The sequence below is a fragment of the Salvelinus alpinus genome, unplaced genomic scaffold, assembly GCF_045679555.1.
Source record: "Salvelinus alpinus unplaced genomic scaffold, SLU_Salpinus.1 scaffold_40, whole genome shotgun sequence".
Taxonomy (NCBI): domain Eukaryota; kingdom Metazoa; phylum Chordata; class Actinopteri; order Salmoniformes; family Salmonidae; genus Salvelinus; species Salvelinus alpinus.
The window spans coordinates 3,255,844-3,269,186 of record NW_027255981.1 but is presented as its reverse complement, the minus strand read 5'-3'; the positions used below and the strand labels follow the sequence as shown (position 1 = coordinate 3,269,186).

At 42.1% G+C, this 13,343-nt stretch overlaps 1 protein-coding gene and 2 non-coding genes across 3 annotated transcripts in view; all 3 read left to right on the top strand.

Moving 5' to 3' along the window:
* LOC139567003 (zinc finger protein 436-like) overlaps positions 1-13,343 on the top strand; it is a 109,783-nt gene that overhangs the window by 29,858 nt on the left and 66,582 nt on the right. The window lies entirely within an intron of this gene.
* trnaa-ugc (transfer RNA alanine (anticodon UGC)) lies at positions 402-478 on the top strand. Its single transcript has one exon. It is a non-coding gene; the product is annotated as a tRNA-Ala (tRNA).
* trnaa-ugc (transfer RNA alanine (anticodon UGC)) lies at positions 2,902-2,978 on the top strand. Its single transcript has one exon. It is a non-coding gene; the product is annotated as a tRNA-Ala (tRNA).

Genomic DNA, 13,343 nt, shown 5'->3' with positions numbered 1-13,343 from the left:
TGTTATTGTACTAGCTCCACTACTATACTATGATGGTCTCCACACCTTGTTATTGTACTAGTACCACTACTATACTATGATGGTCTCCACACCTTGTTATTGTACTAGCTCTACTACTATACTATGATGGTCTCCACACCTTGTTATTGTACTAGCTCCACTACTATACTATGATGGTCTCCACACCTTGTTATTGTACTACCTCCACTACTATACCATGATGGTCTCCACACCTTGTTATTGTACTAGCTCCACTACTTTACTATGATGGTTTCCACACCTTGTTATTGTACTAGCTCCACTACTAGTACCACTACTTTACCATGATGGTCTCCACACCTTGTTATTGTACTAGCTCCACTACTATACTATGATGGTCTCCACACCTTGTTATTGTACTAGGTCCCGTGTGGCTCAGTTGGTAGAGCATGGCGCTTGCAACGCCAGGGTTGTGGGTTCAATTCCCACGGGGGGACCAGGATGAATATGTATGAACTTTCCAATTTGTAAGTCGCTCTGGATAAGAGCGTCTGCTAAATGACGTAAATGTAAATGTACTAGCTCCACTACTATACTATGATGGTCTCCACACCTTGTTATTGTACTAGCTCCACTACTATACTATGATGGTCTCCACACCTTGTTATTGTACTAGCTCCACTACTATACTATGATGGTCTCCATACCTTGTTATTGTACTAGCTCCACTATTTTACTATGATGGTCTCCACACCTTGTTATTGTACTAGCTCCACTACTATACTATGATGGTCTCCACACCTTGTAATTGTACTAGCTCCACTACTATACTATGATGGTCTCCACACCTTGTTATTGTACTAGCTCCACTACTAGTACCACTACTATACTATGATGGTCTCCACCCCTTGTTATTGTACTACCTCCACTACTATACTATGAGGGTCTCCACACCTTGTTATTTTACTAGTACCACTACTATACTATGATGGTTGTACCCAATTTGTAAGTCGCTCTGGATAAGAGCGTCTGCTAAATGACTTAAATGTAAATGTAAATGTCTCCACACCTTGTTATTGTACTAGCTCCACTACTATACTATGATGGTCTCCACACCTTGTTATTGTACTAGCTACACTACTATATACTATGATGGTCTCCTCACCTTGTTATTGTACTAGCTCCACTACTAGTACCACTACTATACTATGTTATTGTACTAGCTCCACTACTATACCATGATGGTCTCCACACCTTGTTATTGTACTAGCTCCACTACTAGTACCACTACTATACTATGATAGTTTCCACACCTTGTTATTGTACTAGCTCCACTACTATACTATGATGGTCTCCACACCTTGTTATTGTACTAGATCCACTACTATACTATGATGGTCTCCACACCTTGTTATTGTACTAGCTCCACTACTAGTACCACTACTATACTATGATGGTCTCCACACCTTGTTATTGTACTAGCTCCACTACTATACTATGAGGGTCTCCACACCTTGTTATTGTACTAGTACCACTACTATACTATGATGGTCTCCACACCTTGTTATTGTACTAGCTCTACTACTATACTATGATGGTCTCCACACCTTGTTATTGTACTAGCTCCACTACTATACTATGATGGTCTCCACACCTTGTTATTGTACTACCTCCACTACTATACCATGATGGTCTCCACACCTTGTTATTGTACTAGCTCCACTACTTTACTATGATGGTTTCCACACCTTGTTATTGTACTAGCTCCACTACTAGTACCACTACTTTACCATGATGGTCTCCACACCTTGTTATTGTACTAGCTCTACTACTATACTATGATGGTCTCCATACCTTGTTATTGTACTAGCTCCACTATTTTACTATGATGGTCTCCACACCTTGTTATTGTACTAGCTCCACTACTATACTATGATGGTCTCCACACCTTGTAATTGTACTAGCTCCACTACTATACTATGATGGTCTCCACACCTTGTTATTGTACTAGCTCCACTACTAGTACCACTACTATACTATGATGGTCTCCACACCTTGTTATTGTACTACCTCCACTACTATACTATGAGGGTCTCCACACCTTGTTATTTTACTAGTACCACTACTATACTATGATGGTTGTACCCAATTTGTAAGTCGCTCTGGATAAGAGCGTCTGCTAAATGACTTAAATGTAAATGTAAATGTCTCCACACCTTGTTATTGTACTAGCTCCACTACTATACTATGATGGTCTCCACACCTTGTTATTGTACTAGCTACACTACTATATACTATGATGGTCTCCTCACCTTGTTATTGTACTAGCTCCACTACTAGTACCACTACTATACTATGTTATTGTACTAGCTCCACTACTATACCATGATGGTCTCCACACCTTGTTATTGTACTAGCTCCACTACTAGTACCACTACTATACTATGATAGTTTCCACACCTTGTTATTGTACTAGATCCACTACTATACTATGATGGTCTCCACACCTTGTTATTGTACTAGCTCCACTACTAGTACCACTACTATACTATGATGGTCTCCACACCTTGTTATTGTACTAGCTCCACTACTATACTATGAGGGTCTCCACACCTTGTTATTGTACTAGTACCACTACTATACTATGATGGTCTCCACACCTTGTTATTGTACTAGCTCTACTACTATACTATGATGGTCTCCACACCTTGTTATTGTACTACCTCCACTACTATACCATGATGGTCTCCACACCTTGTTATTGTACTAGCTCCACTACTTTACTATGATGGTTTCCACACCTTGTTATTGTACTAGCTCCACTACTAGTACCACTACTTTACCATGATGGTCTCCACACCTTGTTATTGTACTAGCTCTACTACTATACTATGATGGTCTCCACACCTTGTTATTGTACTAGGTCCCGTGTGGCTCAGTTGGTAGAGCATGGCGCTTGCAACGCCAGGGTTGTGGGTTCAATTCCCACGGGGGGACCAGGATGAATATGTATGAACTTTCCAATTTGTAAGTCGCTCTGGATAAGAGCGTCTGCTAAATGACTTAAATGTAAATGTACTAGCTCCACTACTATACTATGATGGTCTCCACACCTTGTTATTGTACTAGCTCCACTACTATACTATGATGGTCTCCACACCTTGTTATTGTACTAGCTCCACTACTATACTATGATGGTCTCAATACCTTGTTATTGTACTAGCTCCACTATTTTACTATGATGGTCTCCACACCTTGTTATTGTACTAGCTCCACTACTATACTAAGATGGTCTCCACACCTTGTAATTGTACTAGCTCCACTACTATACTATGATGGTCTCCACACCTTGTTATTGTACTATCTCCACTACTAGTACCACTACTATACTATGATGGTCTCCACACCTTGTTATTGTACTACCTCCACTACTATACTATGAGGGTCTCCACACCTTGTTATTTTACTAGTACCACTACTATACTATGATGGTTGTACCCAATTTGTAAGTCGCTCTGGATAAGAGCGTCTGCTAAATGACTTAAATGTAAATGTAAATGTCTCCACACCTTGTTATTGTACTAGCTCCACTACTATACTATGATGGTCTCCACACCTTGTTATTGTACTAGCTACACTACTATATACTATGATGGTCTCCTCACCTTGTTATTGTACTAGCTCCACTACTAGTACCACTACTATACTATGTTATTGTACTAGCTCCACTACTATACCATGATGGTCTCCACACCTTGTTATTGTACTAGCTCCACTACTAGTACCACTACTATACTATGATGGTTTCCACACCTTGTTATTGTACTAGCTCCACTACTATAGTATGATGGTCTCCACACCTTGTTATTGTACTAGATCCACTACTATACTATGATGGTCTCCACACCTTGTTATCAAATGTATCTTTATAAAGCCCTTTTTACATCAGCCCATGTCACAAAGTGATATACAGAAACTCAGCCTAAAACCCCAAACAGCAATGCAGATGTAGAAGCACGGTGGCTCCCCAATTAAGGTTCAACCAGCCACCTATAATTAAGAGGTAGTTCTGTAGTTGTATACAGCCAGACTGGAAGGGTTCATGTAGGTTGTTGGTAGAGAGGTAGTTCTGTAGTTGTATACAGCCAGACTGGAAGAGTTCATGCAGATTGTTGGTAGAGAGGTAGTTCTGTAGTTGTATACAGCCAGACTAGAAGGGTTCATGCAGATTGTTGGTAGAGAGGTAGTTCTGTAGTTGTATACAGCCAGACTAGAAGGGTTCATGCAGATTGTTGGTAGAGAGGTAGTTCTGTAGTTGTACACAGCCAGACTAGAAGGGTTCATGTAGATTGTTGGTAGAGAGGTAGTTCTGTAGTATCTAGTCAGACTGGAAGGGTTCATGCAGATTGTTGGTAGAGAGGTAGTTCTGTAGTATTTTATTTTATTTATTTCACCTTTATTTAACCAGGTAGGCTAGTTGAGAACAAGTTCTCATTTGCAACTGCGACCTGGCCAAGATAAAGCATAGCAGTGTGAACAGACAACACAGAGTTACACATGGAGTAAACAATAAACAAGTCAATAACATGGTAGAAAAAAAAGAGAATCTATATACAATGTGTGCAAAAGGCATGAGGTAGGCAATAAATCGAATAATTACAATTTAGCAGATTAACACTGGAGTGATAAATCATCAGATGATCATGTGCAAGAAGAGATACTGGTGTGCAAAAGAGCAGAAAAGTAAATAAATAAAAGCAGTATGGGGGGTGAGGTAGGTAAATTGGGTGGGTAGTTTACAGATGGACTATCTAGTCAGACTAGAAGGGTTCATGCAGATTGTTGGTAGAGAGGTAGTTCTGTAGTATCTAGCCAGACTGGAAGGGTCCATGCAGATTGTTGGTAGAGAGGTAGTTCTGTAGTATCTAGTCAGACTGGAAGGGTTCATGCAGATTGTTGGTAGAGAGGTAGTTCTGTAGTATCTAGCCAGACTGGAAGGGTTCATGCAGATTGTTGGTAGAGAGGTAGTTCTGTAGTTTTATACAGCCAGATTGGAAGGGTTCATGTAGATTGTTGGTAGAGAGGTAGTTCTGTAGTATCTTGCCAGACTAGAAGGGTTCATGCAGATTGTTGGTAGAGAGGTAGTTCTGTAGTTGTGTACAGCCAGACTGGAAGGGTTCATGCAGATTGTTGGTAGAGAGGTAGTTCTGTAGTTGTATACAGCCAGACTAGAAGGGTTCATGCAGATTGTTGGTAGAGAGGTAGTTCTGTAGTATCTAGTCAGACTAGAAGGGTTCATGCAGATTGTTGGTAGAGAGGTAGTTCTGTAGTTGTATACAGCCAGACTGGAAGGGTTCATGTAGGTTGTTGGTAGAGAGGTAGTTCTGTAGTTGTATACAGCCAGACTGGAAGAGTTCATGCAGATTGTTGGTAGAGAGGTAGTTCTGTAGTTGTATACAGCCAGACTGGAAGGGTTCATGTAGATTGTTGGTAGAGAGGTAGTTCTGTAGTTGTATACAGCCAGACTAGAAGGGTTCATGCAGATTGTTGGTAGAGAGGTAGTTCTGTAGTTGTATACAGCCAGACTAGAAGGGTTCATGCAGATTGTTGGTAGAGAGGTAGTTCTGTAGTATTTTATTTTATTTATTTCACCTTTATTTAACCAGGTAGGCTAGTTGAGAACAAGTTCTCATTTGCAACTGCGACCTGGCCAAGATAAAGCATAGCAGTGTGAACAGACAACACAGAGTTACACATGGAGTAAACAATAAACAAGTCAATAACATGGTAGAAAAAAAAGAGAATCTATATACAATGTGTGCAAAAGGCATGAGGTAGGCAATAAATCGAATAATTACAATTTAGCAGATTAACACTGGAGTGATAAATCATCAGATGATCATGTGCAAGAAGAGATACTGGTGTGCAAAAGAGCAGAAAAGTAAATAAATAAAAGCAGTATGGGGGGTGAGGTAGGTAAATTGGGTGGGTAGTTTACAGATGGACTATCTAGTCAGACTAGAAGGGTTCATGCAGATTGTTGGTAGAGAGGTAGTTCTGTAGTATCTAGCCAGACTGGAAGGGTCCATGCAGATTGTTGGTAGAGAGGTAGTTCTGTAGTATCTAGTCAGACTGGAAGGGTTCATGCAGATTGTTGGTAGAGAGGTAGTTCTGTAGTATCTAGCCAGACTGGAAGGGTTCATGCAGATTGTTGGTAGAGAGGTAGTTCTGTAGTTTTATACAGCCAGATTGGAAGGGTTCATGTAGATTGTTGGTAGAGAGGTAGTTCTGTAGTATCTTGCCAGACTAGAAGGGTTCATGCAGATTGTTGGTAGAGAGGTAGTTCTGTAGTTGTGTACAGCCAGACTGGAAGGGTTCATGCAGATTGTTGGTAGAGAGGTAGTTCTGTAGTTGTATACAGCCAGACTAGAAGGGTTCATGCAGATTGTTGGTAGAGAGGTAGTTCTGTAGTATCTAGTCAGACTAGAAGGGTTCATGCAGATTGTTGGTAGAGAGGTAGTTCTGTAGTTGTATACAGCCAGACTGGAAGGGTTCATGTAGGTTGTTGGTAGAGAGGTAGTTCTGTAGTTGTATACAGCCAGACTGGAAGAGTTCATGCAGATTGTTGGTAGAGAGGTAGTTCTGTAGTTGTATACAGCCAGACTGGAAGGGTTCATGTAGATTGTTGGTAGAGAGGTAGTTCTGTAGTTGTATACAGCCAGACTAGAAGGGTTCATGCAGATTGTTGGTAGAGAGGTAGTTCTGTAGTTGTATACAGCCAGACTAGAAGGGTTCATGCAGATTGTTGGTAGAGAGGTAGTTCTGTAGTTGTACACAGCCAGACTAGAAGGGTTCATGCAGATTGTTGGTAGAGAGGTAGTTCTGTAGTTGTATCTAGCCAGACTGGAAGGGTTCATGCAGATTGTTGGTAGAGAGGTAGTTCTGTAGTTGTATACAGCCAGATTGGAAGGGTTCATGTAGATTGTTGGTAGAGAGGTAGTTCTGTAGTTGTATACAGCCAGACTAGAAGGGTTCATGCAGATTGTTGGTAGAGAGGTAGTTCTGTAGTTGTATACAGCCAGACTAGAAGGGTTCATGCAGATTGTTGGTAGAGAGGTAGTTCTGTAGTTGTACACAGCCAGACTAGAAGGGTTCATGTAGATTGTTGGTAGAGAGGTAGTTCTGTAGTATCTAGTCAGACTGGAAGGGTTCATGCAGATTGTTGGTAGAGAGGTAGTTCTGTAGTATCTAGTCAGACTAGAAGGGTTCATGCAGATTGTTGGTAGAGAGGTAGTTCTGTAGTATCTAGCCAGACTGGAAGGGTCCATGCAGATTGTTGGTAGAGAGGTAGTTCTGTAGTATCTAGTCAGACTGGAAGGGTTCATGCAGATTGTTGGTAGAGAGGTAGTTCTGTAGTATCTAGCCAGACTGGAAGGGTTCATGCAGATTGTTGGTAGAGAGGTAGTTCTGTAGTTTTATACAGCCAGATTGGAAGGGTTCATGTAGATTGTTGGTAGAGAGGTAGTTCTGTAGTATCTTGCCAGACTAGAAGGGTTCATGCAGATTGTTGGTAGAGAGGTAGTTCTGTAGTTGTGTACAGCCAGACTGGAAGGGTTCATGCAGATTGTTGGTAGAGAGGTAGTTCTGTAGTTGTATACAGCCAGACTAGAAGGGTTCATGCAGATTGTTGGTAGAGAGGTAGTTCTGTAGTATCTAGTCAGACTAGAAGGGTTCATGCAGATTGTTGGTAGAGAGGTAGTTCTGTAGTTGTATACAGCCAGACTGGAAGGGTTCATGTAGGTTGTTGGTAGAGAGGTAGTTCTGTAGTTGTATACAGCCAGACTGGAAGAGTTCATGCAGATTGTTGGTAGAGAGGTAGTTCTGTAGTTGTATACAGCCAGACTGGAAGGGTTCATGTAGATTGTTGGTAGAGAGGTAGTTCTGTAGTTGTATACAGCCAGACTAGAAGGGTTCATGCAGATTGTTGGTAGAGAGGTAGTTCTGTAGTTGTATACAGCCAGACTAGAAGGGTTCATGCAGATTGTTGGTAGAGAGGTAGTTCTGTAGTTGTACACAGCCAGACTAGAAGGGTTCATGCAGATTGTTGGTAGAGAGGTAGTTCTGTAGTTGTATCTAGCCAGACTGGAAGGGTTCATGCAGATTGTTGGTAGAGAGGTAGTTCTGTAGTTGTATACAGCCAGATTGGAAGTGTTCATGTAGATTGTTGGTAGAGAGGTAGTTCTATAGTATCTAGCCAGACTGGAAGGGTTCATGCAGATTGTTGGTAGAGAGGTAGTTCTGTAGTTGTATACAGCCAGATTGGAAGGGTTCATGTAGATTGTTGGTAGAGAGGTAGTTCTGTAGTATCTAGCCAGACTGGAAGGGTTCATGCAGATTGTTGGTAGAGAGGTAGTTCTGTAGTTGTATACAGCCAGACTAGAAGGGTTCATGCAGATTGTTGGTAGAGAGGTAGTTCTGTAGTTGTGTACAGCCAGACTGGCATGGTTCATGCAGATTGTTGGTACAGAGGTAGTTCTGTAGTATCTAGTCAGACTAGAAGGGTTCATGCAGATTGTTGGTAGAGAGGTAGTTCTGTAGTTGTATACAGCCAGACTGGAAGGGTTCATGCAGATTGTTGGTAGAGAGGTAGTTCTGTAGTATCTAGCCAGATTGGAAGGGTTCATGCAGATTGTTGGAAGAGAGGTAGTTCTGTAGTAGTATACAGTCAGACTAGAAGGGTTCATGCAGATTGTTGGTAGAGAGGTAGTTCTGTATTATCTAGCCAGACTGGAAGGGTTCATTCAGATTGTTGGTAGAGAGGTAGTTCTGTAGTATCTAGTCAGACTAGAAGGGTTCATGCAGATTGTTGGTAGAGAGGTAGTTCTGTAGTTGTATACAGACAGAATAGAAGGGTTCATGCAGATTGTTGGTAGAGAGGTAGTTCTGTAGTTGTATACAGCCAGACTGGAAGGGTTCATGTAGATTGTTGGTATAGAGGTAGTTCTGTAGTATCTAGTCAGACTAGAAGGGTTCATGTAGATTGTTGGTAGAGAGGTAGTTCTGTAGTATCTAGTCAGACTAGAAGGGTTCATGTAGATTGTTGGTAGAGAGGTAGTTCTGTAGTATCTTGCCAGACTAGAAGGGTTCATGTAGATTGTTGGTAGAGAGGTAGTTCTGTAGTATCTAGTCAGACTAGAAAGGTTCATGTAGATTGTTGGTAGAGAGGTAGTTCTGTAGTTTTATACAGCCAGACTGGAAGGGTTCATGTAGATTGTTGGTAGAGAGGTAGTTCTGTAGTATCTAGCCAGATTGGAAGGGTTCATGCAGATTGTTGGTAGAGAGGTAGTTCTGTAGTTTTATACAGCCAGACTGGAAGGGTTCATGCAGATTGTTGGTAGAGAGGTAGTTCTGTAGTATCTAGTCAGACTGGAAGGGTTCATGTAGGTTGTTGGTAGAGAGGTAGTTCTGTAGTTGAATACAGCCAGACTGGAAGGGTTCATGTAGATTGTTGGTAGAGAGGTAGTTCTGTAGTTGTATACAGCCAGACTGGAAGGGTTCATGCAGATTGTTGGTAGAGAGGTAGTTCCGTAGTTGAATACAGCCAGAATAGAAGGGTTCATGCAGATTGTTGGTAGAGAGGTAGTTCTGTAGTTGTATACAGCCAGACTGGAAGGGTTCATGTAGATTGTTGGTAGAGAGGTAGTTCTGTAGTATCTAGCCAGATTGGAAGGGTTCATGCAGATTGTTGGTAGAGAGGTAGTTTTGTAGTTGTATACAGCCAGACTGGAAGTGTTCATGCAGATTGTTGGTAGAGAGGTAGTTCTGTAGTTGTATACAGCCAGACTGGAAGGGTTCATGTAGATTGTTGGTAGAGAGATAGTTCTGTAGTTGTATACAGCCAGACTAGAAGGGTTCATGCAGATTGTTAGTAGAGAGGTAGTTCTGTAGTTGTATACAGCCAGACTAGAAGGGTTCATGCAGATTGTTGGTAGAGAGGTAGTTCTGTAGTTGTATACAGCCAAACTAGAAGGGTTCATGCAGATTGTTGGTAGAGAGGTAGTTCTGTAGTTGTAAACAGCCAGACCGGAAGGGTTCATGCAGGTTGTTGGTAGAGAGGTAGTTCTGTAGTTGTGTACAGCCAGACTGGAAGGGTTCATGCAGATTGTTGGTAGAGAGGTAGTTCCGTAGTTGTGTACAGCCAGACTGGAAGGGTTCATGCAGGTTGTTGGTAGAGAGGTAGTTCTGTAGTTGTATACAGCCAGATTGGAAGGGTTCATGTAGATTGTTGGTAGAGAGGTAGTTCTGTAGTTGTGTACAGCCAGACTGGAAGGGTTCATGCAGATTGTTGGTAGAGAGGTAGTTCTGTAGTTGTGTACAGCCAGACTGGAAGGGTTCATGCAGATTGTTGGTAGAGAGGTAGTTCTGTAGTTGTATACAGCCAGACTGGAAGGGTGCATGCAGATTTTTGGTAGAGAGGTAGTTCTGTATTATCTAGTCAGACTAGAAGGGTTCATGCAGATTGTTGGTAGAGAGGTAGTTCCGTAGTTGTATACAGCCAGACTAGAAGGGTTCATGCAGATTGTTGGTAGAGAGGTAGTTCTGTAGTTGTATACAGCCAGACTGGAAGGGTTCATGTAGATTGTTGGTAGAGAGGTAGTTATGTAGTTGTATACAGCCAGACTGGAAGGGTTCATGCAGATTGTTGGTAGAGAGGTAGTATCTAGTCAGACTAGAAGGGTTCATGTAGATTGTTGGTAGAGAGGTAGTTCTGTAGTATCTTGCCAGACTGGAAGGGTTCATGCAGATTGTTTGTAGAGAGGTAGTTCTGTAGTATCTTGCCAGACTGGAAGGGTTCATGCAGATTGTTGGTAGAGAGGTAGTTCTGTAGTTGTATACAGCCAGACTGGAAGGGTTCATGCAGATTGTTGGTAGAGAGGTAGTTCTGTAGTTGTATACAGCCAGACTGGAAGGGTTCATGCAGATTGTTGGTAGAGAGGTAGTTCTGTAGTTGTATACAGCCAGACTGGAAGGGTTCATGCAGATTGTTGGTAGAGAGGTAGTTCTGTAGTTGTATACAGCCAGACTGGAAGGGTTCATGCAGATTGTTGGTAGAGAGGTAGTTCTGTAGTTGTATACAGCCAGACTGGAAGGGTTCATGTAGATTGTTGGTAGAGAGGTAGTTCTGTAGTTGTATACAGCCAGACTGGAAGGGTTCATGTAGATTGTTGGTAGAGAGGTAGTTCTGTAGTTGTATACAGCCAGACTGGAAGGGTTCATGTAGATTGTTGGTAGAGAGGTAGTTCTGTAGTTGTATACAGCCAGACTAGAAGGGTTCATGCAGATTGTTGGTAGAGAGGTAGTTCTGTAGTTGTATAGAGCCAGACTAGAAGGGTTCGTGCAGATTGTTGGTAGAGAGGTAGTTCTGTAGTATCTAGTCAGACTGGAAGGGTTCATGCAGGTTGTTGGTAGAGAGGTAGTTCTGTAGTTGTATACAGCCAGATTGGAAGGGTTCATGCAGATTGTTGGTAGAGAGGTAGTTCTGTAGTTGTATACAGCCAGACTGGAAGGGTTCATGCAGATTGTTGGTAGAGAGGTAGTTCTGTAGTATCTAGTCAGACTAGAAGGGTTCATGTAGATTGTTGGTAGAGAGGTAGTTCTGTAGTTGTATACAGCCAGACTAGAAGGATTCATGCAGATTGTTGGTAGAGAGGTAGTTCTGTAGTTGTGTACAGCCAGACTGGAAGGGTTCATGCAGATTGTTGGTAGAGAGGTAGTTCTGTAGTTGTATACAGCCAGACTGGAAGGGTTCATGCAGATTGTTGGTAGAGAGGTAGTTCTGTAGTTGTGTACAGCCAGACTGGAAGGGTTCATGCAGATTGTTGGTAGAGAGGTAGTTCTGTAGTTGTATACAGCCAGACTAGAAGGGTTCATGCAGATTGTTGGTAGAGAGGTAGTTCTGTAGTATCTAGTCAGACTATAAGGGTTCATGCAGATTGTTGGTAGAGAGGTAGTTCTGTAGTTGTATACAGCCAGACTAGAAGGGTTCATGCAGATTGTTGGTAGAGAGGTAGTTCTGTAGTATCTAGTCAGACAGGAAGGGTTCATGCAGATTGTTGGTAGAGGGATAGTTCCGTAGTTGTATACAGCCAGACTAGAAGGGTTCATGCAGATTGTTGGTAGAGAGGTAGTTCTGTAGTATCTAGTCAGACTAGAAGGGTTCATGCAGATTGTTGGTAGAGAGGTAGTTCTGTAGTTGTAAACAGCCAGACTAGAAGGGTTCATGCAGATTGTTGGTAGAGAGGTAGTTCTGTAGTATCTAGTCAGACTAGAAGGGTTCATGTAGATTGTTGGTAGAGAGGTAGTTCTGTAGTTGTATACAGCCAGACTAGAAGGATTCATGCAGATTGTTGGTAGAGAGGTAGTTCTGTAGTTGTGTACAGCCAGACTGGAAGGGTTCATGCAGATTGTTGGTAGAGAGGTAGTTCTGTAGTTGTATACAGCCAGACTGGAAGGGTTCATGCAGATTGTTGGTAGAGAGGTAGTTCTGTAGTTGTGTACAGCCAGACTGGAAGGGTTCATGCAGATTGTTGGTAGAGAGGTAGTTCTGTAGTTGTATACAGCCAGACTAGAAGGGTTCATGCAGATTGTTGGTAGAGAGGTAGTTCTGTAGTATCTAGTCAGACTATAAGGGTTCATGCAGATTGTTGGTAGAGAGGTAGTTCTGTAGTTGTATACAGCCAGACTAGAAGGGTTCATGCAGATTGTTGGTAGAGAGGTAGTTCTGTAGTATCTAGTCAGACAGGAAGGGTTCATGCAGATTGTTGGTAGAGGGATAGTTCCGTAGTTGTATACAGCCAGACTAGAAGGGTTCATGCAGATTGTTGGTAGAGAGGTAGTTCTGTAGTATCTAGTCAGACTAGAAGGGTTCATGCAGATTGTTGGTAGAGAGGTAGTTCTGTAGTTGTAAACAGCCAGACTAGAAGGGTTCATGCAGATTGTTGGTAGAGAGGTAGTTCTGTAGTATCTAGTCAGACTAGAAGGGTTCATGTAGATTGTTGGTAGAGAGGTAGTTCTGTAGTTGTATACAGCCAGACTAGAAGGATTCATGCAGATTGTTGGTAGAGAGGTAGTTCTGTAGTTGTGTACAGCCAGACTGGAAGGGTTCATGCAGATTGTTGGTAGAGAGGTAGTTCTGTAGTTGTATACAGCCAGACTGGAAGGGTTCATGCAGATTGTTGGTAGAGAGGTAGTTCTGTAGTTGTGTACAGCCAGACTGGAAGGGTTCATGCAGATTGTTGGTAGAGAGGTAGTTCTGTAGTTGTATACAGCCAGACTAGAAGGGTTCATGCAGATTGTTGGTAGAG